Here is a 13,650-nt window from a genome sequence, read left to right as displayed (position 1 = left end):
ATACCCACCACCAGGCTCACTTAACTCCCCACCCACCTCTCCTCCAAAACCCTGTTTGTTTCTCAGAGTCCACAGTCTCTCATGGTTTGTCTCCCTCTCCGATTTCCCCCAACTCACTTCTCCTCTCCATCTCCCAATGTCCTTCATGTTATTCCTTATGCTCCACAAGTAAGTGAAACCATATGATTGTTGACTCTCTCTGCTTGACTTATTTCACTCAGCATAATCTCTTCCAGTCCCACCCATGTTGATACTGATATAAAAGTTGGGTATTCATCCTTTCTGATGGAGGCATAATACTCCATTGTATATATGGACCATAAACCTATATGGACCTGGCCTGAGTGGACTTGTTCTCAAACACCACCTTGCTTCCTCTTAACCTGACGATGTACCCTAGGGGTGGAGAGTTCAAGGTGGACGTTTTTCATTGCAGGCATCAGAGGCAGAATGAGGAGGTACTGGACCTACGGGGGTAGATGGTACTAATTTGCAGTTTCCATCTTCAGACAGAATCTTATTCTATTTCCAATTCCCTATTTTTTCCACCTTCTACCCCAAGAGAAGGAAAAGAAAGGAACCCCCCACCCAGTCTGCTTTCTTCACCTGTTTTATCCCCAACAACTCTGCTCCCGGCTGGGCTGGATAGTGGTTGTTTTGGAAGGTAGAGCTGCTACAGCAAGTAGTAAAGAACTTCCTGGGCTGGCCAGTGGCTCTCCAAGTCGTCATGGGAAGGATAACTGAACCTAAAGACTTCGATAGAATTCCTGATGGGATTTAAGCTGATCTAGAAAGTTGCTCTAAACCGAGTGGGGGGTGGTTAATTTTTAAAAATTATTTCCACTTAACCTAAAAATCAGGCTAGAAAATGGGAATTATGATGGCTTCAGGGAGAAAAAAAAGCAAAGACTGTTTGAGGTCAGCACAATGCTGTCAATACCCAAGTTGGAAAAGTTGGAAAGCTATGCTGTTTTTACTTAGTCTCATCTTGTTCTCAGTAATTGCTTCCTTTCAACCATAAAGTTGTTTAGTGGAGAAGAGCTATTCCAAGGCTTCTCTTTATATTCACTGCTGCAAGATCCCATTTTAGCATAATTACAGTCTTGGAGTTGCAGAGACAGGCTCACTCTATCTAGCGATGCAGCTGGCTTTCTCCAATGACAATAGGACGCTCACCAGCTTAGCAACGTCCAAGGCTGTGAGCCAGGGGGAGGCCCTCATGCTGAAATTTTGCCCTTGCTTTGTCGTTACTTCCTCTGTGAGAATGGGGAAATGGTTTAGAATATTAAAAAGCACAAAGTTCTTCTTTTATTCTTTTTTTGCTTTTAAAGAGACATGCTGAGCTTCAAATGTGGATTTTAGTATCCCAAATCAGAGATTATTCATCTTTTTTTTTTAATTTTTTTTTAAGATTTTATTTATTTATTTGACAGACAGAGATGACAAGTAGGCTGAGAGGCAGGCAGAGAGAGAGGAGGAAGCAGGCTCCCCACTGAACAGAGAGCCTGATGTGGGGCTCGATCCCAGGACCCTGGATCATGAGCAGAGGCTTTTTTTTTTTTTTTTAAGATTTTTATTTATTTATCAGAGAGAAGAGGGGGAGAGATCGAGCACAGGCAGACAGAATGGCAGCAGAGGCAGAGGGAGAAGCAGGCTCCCCGCTGAGCAAGGAGCCCGATGTGGGACTTGATCCCAGGACGCTGGGATCATGACCCGAGCCGAAGGCAGCTGCTTAACCCACTGAGCCACCCAGGCGTCCCCATGAGCAGAGGCTTTAACCCACTGAGCCACCCAGGTGCCTGAGATTATTCATCTTTACATCTCCAACCGATATTACCGAGCAAAAACACCACCAACAAAGGAAAACCAATTTTGCACTGCTTTTCTGTCCTCCTTGCCCTTCTTCTTACATTTCTCTTTTCTTTTTGTGAGAAGACTCAAGAAAGCCTAAATCTACCTGCTTCCTTTACCTGCAAGGTAATTCCACATCAGCTTGACCTTTGCTGTAGAAATTCTTTTCATGATTTGAAATAATCAATAACTGTTCACACTCAATCTTCAGTTACTTGGAGGCTTCTGCTTATGACTACACTGATTTCCCTGTGTCTCAATAAGACCAGGGCCCCACCTTTCTTCTACCCAGCTCACCAGATGTATTATCCCGGTCCCTGAGTTTTATTTATTCTTCCTTCACACAAATTCTTACATCTCTCCCCTTTCTATTCCACTAATCACAACCTTAGTTCAAGCCTTTATATCTCTTTTTCAAATTATTACAAAGATTTCCTAAATGGTCCATCTACTTCTGGGATTTCCCTAGCCAAACTCTTCCAAAAGTTTCAGATCCACTTTTTTACAGCAACATTCCAAAGGAATGAACAAGGGGCACCCGGGTGGCTCATTCCGTTAAGCGTCTGCCTTTACCTCAGGTCATGATCTCAGGGTCCTGGGATGGAGCCCCATGTTGGGCTCCCTGCTCAGTGGGGAGCCTGCTTCCTCCTCTCTCTCTATCCTTCCCGCACCCTGTGCTTGTGCTCTTTCTCTCTCTCTCTCTCAAGTAGATAAATAAACTCTTAAAGAAAAGGTGGGCGGGGGATGAACAAAAAGACTTACAAACTCTCCATTATGTGTCAGGTGCCACATTGCAAAACTTGGATGAAAGATATTCTCATGACTGGACACACTACTCTGGTCAAACTGGTGTCTTTCTTGGCTCAGGGACAAGTTCCATATATCAGTGTTTCTCTAAGTGGGGACGTGTGAATTTTTGGAGGTTTTTTGTTTTGTTTTGTTTTTGTTTTGTTTCTTTGTGTTTTTTTTTTTAAGATTTATTTGGAGGGGAGGGGCAGAGGGAGAGAGTCTCAAGCAGACTCCTCACTGAGCTTGGAACCCATGACAGGGCTTGATCTCACGACCCTAAGATCATGACCTGAGCCAAAATCAAGAGTAAGGTGGTTTAACCAACTGAGCCATTCAAGCACCCCGACTGTCCCAGCTGGGGAGGATAGGGAGTTACTAATCTAGTGTAGATAGGCCAGGTGTGCTGCTAAACCTCCTACAATGTACGGGACAGCTCTTGACAACAAAAATAATATAGGACAAAATGTCAAAGGTGCTAAGGATGAGAAAAAATGCACATGTTAGTAGTTGACTCATGAGTTGCCCCATCAGTTCAGTGCCTCCCATCCACATCTAATCAGATCCTACCCATTCTCCAAAGCTTTTTCAACTCTACCTCTCCTACTTGAATTCTTAACGCACTTTGGGTCTGTACCACTCCCAGGAGGTATATCAAGTGTCATTTTCCTTTGGAGATGGTGTCCTGTGTCACCTGTGCCCTATCTTGTCAGGATATTGCTGAAAGTCACTGGGCCCATATTCTGCTTTATTGTCCATAGCACCAAGTACTGGGTCCTCCATGTGTTACCTAGTTAGTAAATACTAGTAACTCAAAAGATAAGCTCATTAGCGAAGAATTTGACAGTTGAAGTGGTCAGAGGTTGTGAAATTGATAGATGGGGCAATTTAGTTGCAACAATCTCATTAAAAACAAGGCTAAGAGAAATGGTAATATAAAAAAAGATGGGGTACCTGGGTAGCTTAGAGGGTTAAGCCTCTGTCTTCAGCTCAGGTCATAGTCTCAGGGTCCTGGGATCAAGCTCCACATCAGGCTGTCTGCTCAGCAGGGAGCCTCCTTCCCCTTCTCTCTCTGCCTGCCTCTCTGCCTACTTGTGATCTCTGTCAAATAAATAAATAAAATACTTAAAAAAAAAAAAAAAGAAAAAGAAAGGGACAGGACCTCAGGAGGTACTGCCTAGGATGAGAGAGTTAGGATGTGCACTTAATCAGATCTTTTTTTATTGTGGTAAAGTATCCATAACAAAATTGATCATTTTAACTATTTTTTAAGGATTTTTTTAAAGTAATCTCTACACCCAACCTCACATATTCTAGAGGCTCATACTCTACCGAATGAACCAGCTAGGCACCCCTCATTTTAACTATTTTAAAGTGTACAGCTCAGTGATATTAAGTACATTCAATTTGTTGAGCAACCATCACCACAGTCCATCTCCAAAACTCTTTTCATCTTGTAAAACTGAAACTCTACACCCATTTAACAATAACTCCCCATTTTCCTCTTTGCCAGCTCCTGGAAAAAACCATTCTATTTCCCAGCTCTATAAATTTGACTATTCTAAGAACCTCATATAAGAAGAATCATACAGAAAAAAAAGAAAAATAAAATAAAAAATTAAAAAAAAAGAAGAATCATACAGTGTGATGACTTTTGTGACTGGGTTATTTTACTTAGCGTAATGTCTTCACCGCTCATCCATGTTGTAGCCTATGTCATAATTTCCTTCCTTTTCAAGGCTGAATAATATTCCTTTTTATGTATGTATCACATTTTGTTTATCCATGCATTGTCACAGGACATTTGAGTTGCTCCTACCTTGGGTTATTTTGAACAATGCCTCTATGAACATAGGTGTGTAAATGTCTGTTTGAACCCCTGCTTTTACTTCTTTTAAGTATGTACCCAGAAGAGGATTTGCTGGATCATTTGGTAATTCAATTTTCAATTTTTTTAAAGATTTTATTTATTTATTTGAGAGAGAGAGAGAGCACGCACAAGTGGGCAGAGGGGCCACTCTGTGGGAGAGGAAGAAACAGACTCCCTGCTGAGCAGGGATCCCAATGCAGGGCACAATTGAGGACCCTGATATCATATCTTGAGCCAAAGGCAGACACTTAAGCTACTGAGCCACCCAGGCAACCCTAATTTTCAATTTTTTTAAAAGATTTTTATTTGCTTATTTGAGAAAGAGAGCACAAGTAGAGAAAGGGCAGAGGGAGAGGGAGAAGACTCCCTGCTAAGCAGAGATCCCAATGCAGGGCTGGATCCCAGAACCCTGAGATCATGACCTAAGCCAAAGGCAGATGCTTCACTGACTGAGCCCCTCAGGTGCCCCTCAATTTTCAATTTTTTTAGAGATTGCCATCCTGTCAAATGGCTGTACCATTTGACATTCCTACCAACTATGCACAAGGGTTCCAATTTCTCCACATCCTAGATAACATATTTTATTTTCTGTTTTTAAATTTTTGTTTTATTAACAGCTATCCTAATGATTGTGAACAGGTATCCTATTGTGCTATGGCTTGCCCTTCTCGAATGAGTCATGATGTTGACTATCTTTGCATGTGCTTATTGGCCATTTATGTTTCTTCGTTGGAGAAGTGTCTTGTCTATTCAAATCCTTTACCCATTTTTTTTAGTCAGGTTGTTTATTTTGTTGTTGTTGAGTTGTAGGAGTTCTTTATACATTGTAGATATCAATCTTTTATCAGATACATGATTTGCAAATATTTTCTCACATTCCTTGGGTTACCATTTCACTCTGTTAATTGTGTCCTTTGGTGTACACGTTTTAATTTTGATGTAGTACAACTGATGTATTTTTTCTTTAATTGCTTGTGTTTTAGGGTCATATCCAAAAAATTTTTGCCAAATCCAACATCATAAATATTTTCCTCTATATTTTCTTCCAAGAGTCTGTGGTTTTATCTCTCAGCTCTTACATTTAGGTTTTTGATCCATACTGAGTAAATTTTTTGCATATGGAATAAAGGGCCTGAATTCATTCTTTTGCATATGAATAACCCGTTTTCTCAACAATATTAATTAAGACTGTCCTTCCAGGGTGCCTGGGTGGCTCAGTGGGTTAAAGCCTCTGCTTTTGGCTCAGGTCATGATCCCAGGATCCTGGGATCAAGCCCCATATGGGGCTCTTTGCTCAGCAGGGAGCCTGCTTCCTCCTCTCTCTCTGCCTGCTTCTCTGCCTACTTGTGATCTCTGTCTGTCAAATAAATAAATAAAATCTTTAAAAAAAAAAAAAAAAGACTGTCCTTCCTTCATTCATTGGTGTTGGCCTCCTTGTTGAAATCATTTGTCCATATATGAGAGGGTATATTTCTGAGCTCCCTTTTCTATTCCATTGGTTTACATGTCTGTCTTTATGCCAATGCCACACTGTTTTGATTACCGTGGTTTTGTAGTAAGTTTTGAAATCAGAAAGTATGAGAAAGTAGGAGACCTTCTTATTTTTCAAGATTGTTTAGCTATTTTGGGGTCCCTTGAGATTCCACAGGATTTTAGCATGGATTTTTCTATTTATGCAAATAACATTGTTGAAATTTTGATAGAGGTTGCCTTGAATCTAAAGATTGCCTTGGATAGTACTGACATCTTAATAATATTACATCTTTCCATCCATCAACACTGGATTTCTTTCCATTAATTTGTTTTTCTTTTCTTTCTTTATTTGTTTGTTTGTTTATTTATTTGATAGAGAGAGACACAGCGAGAGAGGAAACACAAACAGGGGCCGTGGGAGAGGGAGAAGCAGGCTTCCTGCTGAGCAGGGAGCCCGATGCAGGGCTTGATCTCAGGACCCTGGGATCATGACCTGAGCTGAAAGCAGACACTTAACCACCGAGCCACACAGGTGCCCTTAATTTGTTTTTCTTTAATTTATTTCAACAAGGTTTTATAGTTTTCAGTCTACAAGTCAATCAGATTCTTTTTTTTAAGGAAGTTATTTTACAAACAATATAATAACAACAGTATTGCAAATTTGAAAATAGAAGTTATGAAAAAAAAAACAGAAGCTATTCATCCCAAACCTTACTTCCCAACAGATCATTTGACCTCACTTTTCCTATGTCTTCTTCTAGTCTTATCTGCATGTATGTATAATTTCAACATAATTGCCACCATTGCATGAATCCAATTTTTTTTAAGATTTTATTTATTAATTTGACAGAGAGAAATCACAAGTAGACGGAGAGGCAGCCAGAGAGAGAGAGAGAGATAGGGAAGCAGGCTCCCTGCTGAGCAGAGAACCCGATGCGGGACTCAATCCCAGGACCCTAAGATCATGACCTGAGCCGAAGGCAGCAGCTTAACCCACTGAGCCACCCAGGCGCCCCGCATGAATCCAATTTTGAACCTTGATTTCTACACTTACTATTATATTCTACTCATTTTCCATGTTGTCACATAGTCACTTCAACAGATACTGAGGGCCCTGTACCAAAAGTTCATTCTCTCAGGAGGAGGAAGTACAGCCAGTGGCCTGAGCTTTGGGGTAGGAATAGAAATGGAAATCCTCCTTTTTTTTTCTTGTAATTTTCACAAAGTACTGGAAATAAATACTCAAATAGCAGAACGAAAACAAGAGTTTTAAAGATTGCTCTAGAAACCCTGTTTCGGTGCTTAAATGAGAATAGTCACAATTCAAGAAAATAAGTCGGCTGACTTTCCTGGTGCCTCCTCTGAATATTTTCTAACCCTAATAATTGTAACATGTAGCATTTACATTTGGAATCCATCTTGAAAGACAAGAGTCTCAAAGCATCAGGAACATTTATTTGCTGCACCTACCATGGCAGATGATTGAAATATATATGTCCATCTGTAACTTCTAGTTACTCAATTTTCAATAGCTACTCAAGGATTCTATGAAATGGGATAAAATGCAATTAAGTTTTTATATGAAGAACAATTTTAGTGATATTTGATTTTATCACCTTTCTTGGAATGAAAAATTAAGTTGATGGCGTTGAGTGTTGAACTGGGAGGTATGAATTGGTTAAGACAGGTATGGGAAGCCTTGCCATGCCAAAGTTTATAATCAGAGTATGAACATGCCCCTACAGTAAAAAGCAGTGTGTCTCCTAGAATTATCTCTCCTCAAGTAGTTAGAAGGAGCCTGTACATACTTGACTGTACCGATGAAAACCCACAGCTTCACCTTTTCTTTTACAAGTTTATGCCATTTCTTGGATGAATTTGAGGACTGATGAAATGAATCCAAGCATAGGTCTTGGTTTCTTCCATTTTCCAGCTGTCTTCTACCCACCCACTCCCTTTTTTTCTTAATTTCTAGTCAAAAGATATTATGGACAAAAAATCCTACTAGGTATCATTCTCATCCTTCTCCTCCTCCATCTCTTCCTCTTCCTTCTTTTTCTTCTCCTTCTTCTGAGATTATTACGCCCGTTTTTTTTTTTTTTTTTTTAAAGATTTTATTTATTTATTTGTAAGAGAGAGAGAGTGAGAGCGAGCACAGGCAGACAGAGTGGAAGGCAGAGTCAGAGGGAGAAGCAGGCTCCCTGTGGAGCAAGGAGCCCGATGTGGGACTCGATCCCAGGACGCTGGGATCATGACCTGAGCCGAAGGCAGCTGCTTAACCAACTGAGCCACCCAGGCGTCCCTATTACGCCCGTTTTAAAGCTCTTTATATAAATGCCCTAAGAAGTCACACTTTTCTACTGTGACCACTTTCTCCAGGTTCAGGAATCGAAACATTGGCAAAGCACTTATAGTGTTCCTTTTAATTAACTTCTAATGTTTGTTTCCTACTCAGTTTAAAATGAAGTACTTTTTAAAACCAGAATATATTTTTGCAGTCTTGGATTAAAACTTTTTTTGATTCCTAGAGACCAGCCCTGAAAGATCTAAGACCTTACTTAAGAGGTTAAAATAACAAATACCCTTGTGAATAGCTACTGGAGAACTGGTTAGTTTAACATCTTAGGCCGGATGCCCAAGGTGGGCTGCTTCCATCTGTAGTACACACACACCTAATTGCAGACTGTAGAAAGCACATATTTTAGCCAGTCACTCTCAACATACACCAGAGAAGTAGATAGCTCCATTAGGCAATGTCAGAGAAGATAAATGTGTCCAAATTACTTGCCAAAAATGCTTAGTGAACATCAGAGTGATGGGTTCTGCTTTTCAAATTATTAAGCAGGCTATTCAGAAGTACTGAAACATTCATTTTTCATTGCAGATTGTTGACTAGAAGCCAGAGACAGCTGTCTTCCTGTGATGCCCCATGGTGACGCCCACAGGAACTTTCTCCCTTTGGTATTCAACCCACTAGAAGGTGTGAAAGGATATGCATCATTTAGAAGCCCTGACATCTAGGATTTGACTGAAGAATTTTATGCACAGAAACCTATGGATTCTGGAAGGTCAGTTTTCTACTTTTAGATGAATTTGTTTCAGTAATATCAACTTGTCTGGTTTTCTCTGCACAAAAATCCTGAAATGGATTATCACAGTCTGTACATGTATGTATGCATATGTGTATAATAGTCTCATGTAAACATCTTTCTGGAAGGCAGAGCCTGGATCTAAGCCATGATATACTTTAAATGTAGCATTTCGCTTTGATTCTATATGAGACAGAATGGAGACATTAACCATCTCTCATGAACTACTTTGAAAATGAGGTCCTGAGACACCTGGGTGGCTCAGTCAGTTGGGCGGCTGCCTTTAGTTCAGGTCATGATCCTGGGGTCCTGGAATCGAGTCCCACACTGGACTCCTTGCTCAGCAGAGAGCCTGCTTCTCCCTCTGCCTGCCTCTCCCCGTTTGTGCTCTCTCTCTCTCTGTCTTTCTCTCTGACAAATAAATAAATAAAAAGAAAGAAAAGAAAAGAAAATGAGGTAGGTCCTAGGATTATCTGCATCAGAATCATCTAGCTTTTAAGAAAAATTCAGGGGGCGCCTGGGTGGCTCAGTGGGTTAAAGCCTCTGCCTTCGGCTCAGGTCATGATCCCAGGGTCCTGGGATTGAGCCCCACATCGGGCTCTCTGCTCAGCAGGGAGCCTGCTTCCTCCTCTCTCTCTCTGCCTGCCTCTCTGCCTACTTGTGATTTCTCTCTGTCAAATAAATAAATAAAATCTTTAAAAAAAAAAAAAAGAGAAATAAGAGTAAATAAATATCCTTTGTTTATCTGACTTTGGTAGAAATGTTTCTGGTGGATCCCATTATTATTATTTTTTAAAAGATTTTATTTATTTATTTGACAGAGATCACAAGTAGGCAGAGAGGCAGGCAGAGAGAGAGGAGGAAGCAGGCTCCCTGCTGAGCAGAGAGCCCGATGCGGGACTCGATCCCAGGACCCTGAGATCATGACCTGAGCTGAAGGCAGCGGCTTAACCACTGAGCCACCCAGGCGCCCTACTCTTATTTCTCTTAAGAGGCATTGTAGGAAAATGATAAACTTTATGAACTTTGGTATTCAACCACAAGGTTCAAATCCCAACTTTGCCACCTAGGACCCATGTGACTGTGGGCAATTTGCTTAGTATTTCTGTGCTGAGTTTCCCTTTCCATAAATGTAGATAATGGTGAGACTTACTCCTTAAGGCTGCTTGCTATGAGATGTAAATAGCTTTATAGGTATAAAGTACTTATATACTACAAGGCATGTAAATACTCAATAACTTTCTACTATCATGACTATTATTTAACATTATTTTTTTGAGGTACAAGTCAAGGAGATAAACCAAACAGATATGAGAAAGGAATTAAAAGTTTTAAAAGGGAAGACAAAATTACCTACATTTTCCATTACTATAATTATAAAACTGGGAAATCCAAGAGGATCTATTGGAAAAACTACCAAAAACTAAGAAGAAAATTCTATAAATAGTAAGTATAAAATTCACATTTAGAAATGAATAGATGTCATATATATGAAGATGATTTGAATTTTTAAAAAGGCATAGCATGTTCTTAAATAAGACGATTCAGCATCATAAAGATGTTAATCCTCCCTATGTTAATTTATAAGTCTGACACTACCATTAATAAAATGCAAGGGATTTTTTTTAACTGAATAAGCTGATTCTAAATTTCAATTTAGAAATGCAAATAATCATTCAGGAAGTTCCACAGAAATTCTGGAAAAGAAGAGAGTAAGTGATCATTTGTTCGATCAGATATTAAACATTATAAACCCTCAGTTTTTTATTTTTTTAAAAGATTTTATTTATTTATTTGACAGAGAGACACAGAAAGAGGGAACACAAGCAGGGGGACTAGGAAAGAGAAAGCAGGCTTCCTGCCAAGGAGGGAGCCCTATGGAGGGCTCAATCCCAGGACATTGGGATCGTGACTGAGCCAAAGGCAGACGCTTAACCACTGAGACACCCAGGTGTCCCCGCCTCAGTTTTCTAAAAGTATATACTAGCTCCTCCCTCAGACCAGGATCCCTGAAGGCAGAACTGTGTCTCCTCCCTCAGACTGGGCTTCCCGAAGCAGGGCTGTGTCTCCCTCTCAGACTGGAACTTCCTGAGGGCAGGACCCATTCAGAATGGGGCTCCCTGAGGACAGGGCTATATTTCCCCTCAGACTGGGGCTGCCTGAGGGTAGAACTGTGTCTCCCCCCTCAGACTGGGGCTCCCTAAGGACAGGATTATAAATCCCCTCAGACTGGAGCCCCCTGAGAATCAGCTTTTTCCTCAGATTAGAGATCTTCTAAGGTATAGGGCTATTTCTGTCCCTTGGTCTGGTCTTCCCCAGGGCAGAGGGTGAAGGGCTCCTATTTCATGACTCTGTTCCCTTTTCTCTCTTTCTTTCCCACAATTCCCAGGGTGTATGGCCCCAGGAGGGCTTTGGCCCAAATGTACGCCCTCGGGTGAGCTCTGTCCATTAGCACCACTAAAAGTGCCTTTACCCTACCTTTACTGAGTAAGCTTACTGAGTGGCAGCACTGGCCAGTGGGACCACATTATGACTTTTCTGGGCCATAAACACTTTTGCCTTTGTGGGCCCCTTCCTCCACAAATACCAAAATTATGTTTTATAACTGTGTTGGAATAAAGATAAATGTATTCATATTATATATGAAAACATTTTATTGGACTTAAAAATTATTTTTTCCTTTCCATTTTAAAATAAATTAAAACATTAGGGTGCCTGGGTGGCTCAGTAGGTTAAGCATCTGACTTGGTTTCAGCTCAGGTCATGATCTCAGGGTCATGAGATTAAGCCCCATGTTGGGCTCTGGGCTCAGTATAGAGTCTGCTTGAAATTCTCTTTCCCTCTGCCCTTTTCCCTGCTCTAACTCACATGTGCTCTCTCTCTCTCTCAAGATAAATAAATAAAATCTTTAAAAAAAAAAAGGACATTTTTATGGGCCCCTAAAAAACCTTTTTTGATTGAAAAAATTAAAAGTATATACTAGCACACACATAGATTAGTAAAATAGAATATAAGCCTAGAAATGAGCCTACACACATACAAAAATTTAGTGTATAACAAAGTTGTCATCTAGAATCACTTGGGAGAGGTGGAACTGTTGATTTTTTTTTTTTAAGATTTTATTTATTTATTTGACAGAGAACACAAGAGGCAGAGAGGCAGGCAGAGAGAGAGAGAGAGAGAAGCAGGCTCTCCACTGAGCAGAGAGCCCAATGTGGGGCTCGATCCCAGGGTGTTGGGATCATGACCGGGGCCGAAGGCAGAGGCTTTAACCCACTGAGCCACCCAGGTGCCCCATGATTTTTGTTTTTTAAATGGTGATGTGGTTATAATGTAGCCATGTGGAAAAAAATAGAAATAAGTCCTGTCAAGAACTCTAACAAGCCAGAGATTTTTACCCTGCTTGCAAGCCAACAAGTTAGGCTACTAGGGTTTCAGATGCTCTCAGAAGACAGGAGACTCCTGGGTCAAAGACAAAAGAAGCATGGGCTCCAAAACTGCATAGTTCCCCTTGCTTCCTAAGTCCCTGAGATTGATGCAGAGATTCATCCAGGGGCATGCTACTCACCACAATGTCCCAGCTGAGGAACTCTGAGTTGAGGAAACCCTCCATCTCATACAGGGACTGCTAGCAAACCTAACCTAGAGAGAAACATCTTTATTATCTGAGATAGCAAACAAATGCACCACTTGACCTGTATGGAGATGATATTCCCATCTCCTGAGGCCAATCACTAAAAAAAATTCCTAAAAAGACTGTTCAGAAGAAAAGCTATCTGGCATAAGATGCACAGAAACATGAGAGCTCCATGAACAATTGACTCCCAACAGATATGCACCTTTCCCTATCTACCAAAATAAATTCCAAATGGATCCAAAAATTAAATGTTTACCAAAAAAGGGTGCCTGGCTGACTCAGTCAATAGAGCATGTGATTCTTGATTTCAGGGTTGTGAGTTCAAGCCCCATGTTGGGTGTAGAGATTACTTAAAAATTAAATCTTTAAAAAAAAAAAAAAAAAAAAGGAAGCAACTGAAGAACCAGAAAAAGAATCAAAAAGAGAGAAAAAAAAAAGGGAAAAATAATCTTCAGCATGGCAGAGACCTTTCTAAACTATGACACACAAAAAATTTTAACATAATTTAAATGCATGCTAAAATCACAAAAGAAGTCAAGAAACAAACTTGGAAAGAGAATTTACAGCTCATATCATGAAAACAGAGCTAATTAACCTAATACTACTGTTATAAATAAAACGCTAAGTGAAAAACCAAAACCCAGTAGAAAAATGGACAAAAGAGAACTGTTCACCGGAAAAGAAAACGCAAAGTGTTCTTAAACATATGAAAAGATTTTCAATTTTACCCATAGTTAAAAGGAAGAACAGCCAACTAAAATTACAATGACAATATTTTTCACCTACTCAGTTGGAAAAAATGTAAAATATTATAATACACTATGGTGTTGGCATGGAGAAATAGACATTCTCAGACATTGCTGGGAGAAGGTGAATTGGGACAATCTCTCGGAAGAGAATCAAAATTAGAAAGATGCATATTCCTTGCAATTCCATTTCTAGAA

The sequence above is a fragment of the Mustela putorius genome, unplaced genomic scaffold (genome assembly GCF_011764305.1).
Source record: "Mustela putorius furo isolate JIRA1106 unplaced genomic scaffold, ASM1176430v1.1 tig00001059_pilon_pilon_pilon, whole genome shotgun sequence".
NCBI classification, from domain to species: domain Eukaryota; kingdom Metazoa; phylum Chordata; class Mammalia; order Carnivora; family Mustelidae; genus Mustela; species Mustela putorius.
The sequence above is the reverse complement of the archived record's forward strand: the minus strand, read 5'-3'. Positions refer to the sequence as shown.